The following is a 5,099-nucleotide window of genomic DNA, read 5'->3' as shown; positions in this document are numbered from 1 at the left end:
CCCTTCCAGCTGGAGTGCAGCGTTGTCTGGGTAGTTCCTTGCTCCAGGTTGCCAGGCACAAAGGAGGAGTCTGTCAAACAGCCCATGCCCAACAGCTTCATTCATTCACAGAAAAACATCAAAGGGCGTCTGCAGAAAAGGGCTTAACGAAGGCCCAGATAACACGCTCAGCAACGTAGAAGAGCTCAGCAGAGCACGGCCAGGCTTAGTCCTTGTCCTGGTAGTCTAGGAAGAGCGGGGATCCCTCCGAATATCTCATCGGTAAAGACGTGAAAGAGGAGGCTGGGGAGGAAACAAGACAGATGGGGTGCCAGGGCTCTGAGCTCTGCTTCCATCCAGCAACCCCTCTTCTGGAGCGATCTGGATGTCACTAGGGCCACCTAGCCTTCTAGAAAAATGCAACCAGAGGCTTAAACATTGAAAACCACCTAACCCTAAACTGCCATTTAAAAGCTTCAAAACCTAGTATCTTTCCTTGTAAGACAAATCCTAGCTGGAATAATACTTATGGTGTGACATTCTAAAAGAAATACTTTCTATTTTTAAAACCCACATTTTACTATGTGTGTTTTTAAAAAGATGAATGGCATATATATGAGTATACTTTTAAAAAGTTCCATACAGGCTTAATGAAAAATTCCAGTCTCTCACCTCAAATACTCAAGGGAGGGCTCAGGCCACTACCCAACAGTTAAGATGGCCAGTTCCAGACTGGTCTCCGCATGTTTGCCCCTGACTGAGTTTCCCTGGAAGCTACCCCCAGACTGTGTTTTGGGTGGGGGATGAGATCTAGTCAGCCTTGGGCTGTAAGTATTCCAGAATACACTGGTCATACACATTAATATAAAGTAAAAGGAAGAGGAAAAGGATTTGGGAAAGAGATAGAAGGAGGGAGAGATAGATGGAAGGAGGGAGAGATAGAGGGAAGGAGGAAAATAGGATGGGGAGAGAGAGTAGGGAGAGAAGGAGGGGGAAAAGAGGGAGGGAGAGAAAGAGAAAGGGGGTAAGGAGGGAGGGAAGAGAGAGACAAAGAGACAGAATGAATAACCTGGGGATGCCTCAGCTTGGTCCCACTTATGACCTCTAGGGGGCACTCTAGAATACCCCACCCAAGGAGCATTTTCTAAGGTGGCCTTTTTCAGGTTGATAGCTGCTGCTGGGCATGAACCCAGGACCAATAAAGCCACCTGGATAGGGTCAGAGCACCAGCAATATTTCCTATGAGGAGTTTCTGTATATAGCACATGCATGTATTTTATTTGGGGTGGAGGTTGGATCAAGAGCCTCCTGCATGCTGTCCTGGCTGTCCTGGAACTTGCTCAGAAGACTGGGCTAGACTCAAACTCAGAGATTCAACCCCCTTTGTCTCCTGAGTCCTGGGATTAAAGGCACTGGCCACTTCATTATTTTTATTCTGTACAAATACACATTTGGGCATTTGGAGGTCAGACGACAACTTGCGGGAGTCATTTCTCTCCTTCAACCTTGTAGGGTCCAGGGATCCGAACTCAGGCTTGTCTGGCTTAGTGGAAAGCGTCTTTAATCACTGAGCCATCTCGCTGGCCCGAATCCAGTTATTTTAAACGTGGGGCCGTCTATCCTTGAGTCTCTGGTACCTTGATTTATGAGGGTGTCTAACTGGAAAGCCTGCCCTTTTAGACCACAAATCCAATACTGCGTTCGTGTCAGGAGAGCAGTCTCGGAATTGTCCCGGGGTTAATCAAATCATAAGGCTCATCATGTAAATGACCCGCATTGAAACCGGATGAAATAATGCTAGAACTAATAAAACACACTTCAGATGAGTCCTCTGTTGAAGTCATCTTAAAGCCGTCTGCTGAGCCATTGGAGAATAAGGAGGAGAGCCTGGCTCCCCGAGCTGTCCTGGCGCTGAAGCCAGCCCAGTTTCCCGCAGGAGCTCACGCGCTAATCCCAGGTGCTGACAACCGGCGGCCTGCGAGCCCTGCGTGGGCGACAGTCAGGTGTGCGTGACCGCAGGCGGCCTGTCTCCCTTTCCTCCTGATGGCTGCAGGATTGCTCTGTCTAAACAGCAGGAATAAGTTCCCTTTGTCACCGCGTCGCCATGGTAATTGGACACGTGATCGTCTTTTTGGAGTTCTTGGCAAACCCTTGGCTGTTGGGTTTGGCTTTTACATTCCAGACTGTGAAGGAAACCGGAGGGAAGGCATTACTCTTCCCAAGAGCCTCGGGCTGTTTCCTAAAACAATTTGGGAGGCGCATCCCACCTCAGTGGTTTGGGGAGCCCCAACCCTGGCTTTTTAGAACGCATGCCGAGGAAAATGGGAGTTGCGGTGGTGTTCAGCCAGTGATGATTTTATGGAAAGACTCAGATTTGCTGAAAGTTAGGCTAACGGTTTGTGTTTTGTAAACAATGATGCAGATGAAATATTCTCCGAGATGCACATAGGGATAGGGGTGGACAGGAAGGCGGACCCCTAGGCTGCTGCATGGGTATTCACGATCCTGTTGAGTTTTGTAAATTTGAAGCCCCCCCCCCCCCCAACTAAAATGGTGTCCAGGAATTAAACCTGGTTTTGTTCTTCAGGGCTATGAGAAGAGGTTTTTTGAATGAATGCTGCTTTAAGGTAAATGGAGTTGAAGGACAATCATGTCAGAAAGTTCTGTAGGTCAGATGGTGCAGGTTTAGATGTGGGCTTGCTAGGAGGGTCACTACTGCAGCCAAGCTCCTAGGGCCTCAGACAAGAGCACTCAGTCTGTGCAGGGTAGAATTCTGAGATACTAACCACATCCCAAGCCAGAACTCTCTGATTTGACAAGTCAGCTTGCCTGTACTATCTAGAGGAACACGGTGTAACACAATCCAGGGAAGGGAGACGTTAAAGTTCTGATGTTCTGAACTCCAGTGAAAAAAGATTTATGGTATAAAACCAGGCACATGGTGCACAGCTGTGATCCCAGCACCTGAGAGGCATTTCAGACCCTCAGATGTGGCCTTGACTGCATGAATCCATGTGAGCAAGAGAGGGAGTTTGTCTCCCTGTCTCTTACTGTAAGTAACTTCAAGTCTAGCAAATCTCAAAGCCTCAGAAAGGCTGTGACTTCTTCCGTTCCCCGGGCCCTGGCACACAGAATTTGAACTCAACCTGGAAGGATGGTCAGGGAAAGGCCTAAAGAAAATCAATTTTGTTTCTGCCATCCCAGGGACCCGGGACCTGATCTTACAACTTGTTCCAGTTGTCACAATGGAGGTGATTGCTCTTGGAGGAGAGGGTGATGTGACTTCTGTGGCTAATGGGCTTTCAGAAGGACTTAGAGTCCTGGGCAAAGTGCTCCCTCTGCCACTCGGTTCCCATGTGTCCTTGGAGAGTGCCTTAGTTTCTGATCAACAAAGTGGGGTGAGGGCTGGCTGAGTCTGCCTAACTGATGGCACCGGGTGAGGTGAAGCCCCATGTACAAATTTCCAGGCACAGCATCAGCACAGGGCACTCATAGTGTGCTGTACCCTGGACAGTCTCCGTCCACCTGGGGAGAAACAGGAAGTGAGTTGTTGGTTCTCATAATGACCGCCATCCCAACTCACTCGCACAAGAAGTGTTAGTGGCCATTCAGGTGGAATCTGTCACTTAACCAGCTGCTTTACCAGAGCTTTGATTCCTGCCGTTCATTTTCTGTGTGTTGATTTTAACTTTAAGATATATAATCTATTACTTATTTGAGGATTTCATACCAGGTATTTTGATCACATTTACTCTCAGTTCCTTCTCATGACCCTTCGGGGTCCACTTCTACCTCTGCACTCTACCCCCCCCCTTAACAACCCTCCAGGTCCAGTTTGTGCTGACCATCTACCACGGGTGTAGAGAGTGGCTGTCCTGACCGGCAGAGCTGTAGCTTCCTATCTAGTTGCCTGAGAGACTCTGTGGGATTCCTGTGTGTGCCTTACAAAAGTGTGTGTGTGTGTGTGTGTGTGTGTGTACATGGAGGGGGGTAATGTGTGTGCACATGTTTGCCCATGCTAGGTAGTCAGAGGATGACCTTAGTGTTTTCAGAAAACCCCTCTCCTTTGGTTTGGGACAGGGTCTCCCACTGACCTTGAACTTTCCCACATAAGCTAGGCTAGCTAGTCAGTAAGCCCCAGGGAGCTGTCTGTCTCTGCCTCCTACCTCACTATTGCTGGGACTGCAGGAGTGTGCCCCTACATCTGGCTTCTTGTGTGATGTCTGAGGATGAAACAGGTCCTGGCGCTTTCAAGGCAAGCAGTTTATTGACTGAGTCGTCTCCTTAGACCACTTCCCAGCACTACTGGTCCTTTCCCAGATCTTGCCCAGATAGTGAAGGTGAAGGTTCTCTCTCTCTCTCTCTCTCTCTCTCTCTCTCTCTCTCTCTCTCTCTCTCTCTCTCTCTCTCTGTCTATCTCTCCCCCTCCCTCCCTTTCTCCCCCCCCCTGTGTGTGTGTGTGTGTGTGTGTGTGTGTGTGTGTGTGTGTGTGTGTAATTATGGAGACTAGAGGCATGCCTTGATATCATTCCTCAGGAGAAGATTGCTGGGACCTGGAGTTCACCCATTAGGCTATGCTAGCTGTCCAGGAAGCCCCAGGGATTCTCTTTTTCCTCCATCTCACCCCACCCCTGCAGTGATGGGAATGGCTTTCTAGGTGGGTCCTGGGACCTGAACTCAGGTCCTTATGCTTACACACCAAACAGTGCATCCCCTGAGCCATCTATCAGGGCCAGGTTTGGGCCATCTTGATCCATACCTCAGACCGTTGTCTTTTTCTTCTATGGACATGGCTTCTCATCTTCTTCTGTGATGCCTCTCACCTGCTACCCCTCCTCATAGACTGCCCTTCTTGCCAGCCTCAGGGTTTCTGGCACCTTCTTGTCATTCAGACAATGGCTCATGTGCCATTTCTTCAGAAGTGATGGGCCAGCAGAGAGGCAGCTAGTTACTCTTTAAATGTTTCTTTGTGAGACTTGCACTGGGGGCCACCACCTCCTGTGTCCCCCCATGATCTAGGATCTAAAGAAACAAAGTAATGAAACAGCTGGGTTTCTGGCCAGGCTTTCTTTCCAGTAAAAAGGAGTGATGCATAAAGTCACACACCCATGCTGGGCCTC

General features: G+C 49.1%; 1 long non-coding RNA gene across 1 annotated transcript; it reads right to left on the bottom strand.

Annotated features, from left to right (window-relative positions):
* Nucleotides 1-1,382: 1,382 nt before the first annotated feature.
* Nucleotides 1,383-4,823, bottom strand: LOC121137226. The gene is made up of 2 exons (XR_005874461.1): nt 4,739-4,823; nt 1,383-2,162 (listed from the first exon to the last, which is right to left on the bottom strand). It is a non-coding gene; the product is annotated as an uncharacterized LOC121137226 (long non-coding RNA).
* Between the last annotated feature and the right edge of the window lie 276 nt (nt 4,824-5,099).

This window comes from Mesocricetus auratus, unplaced genomic scaffold (assembly GCF_017639785.1).
Source record: "Mesocricetus auratus isolate SY011 unplaced genomic scaffold, BCM_Maur_2.0 Super-Scaffold_100676, whole genome shotgun sequence".
In the NCBI taxonomy this organism is placed as follows: Eukaryota; Metazoa; Chordata; class Mammalia; order Rodentia; family Cricetidae; genus Mesocricetus; species Mesocricetus auratus.
Note: the sequence above shows the minus strand (reverse complement) of the source record. Positions and strands in the feature narration are given on the sequence as shown.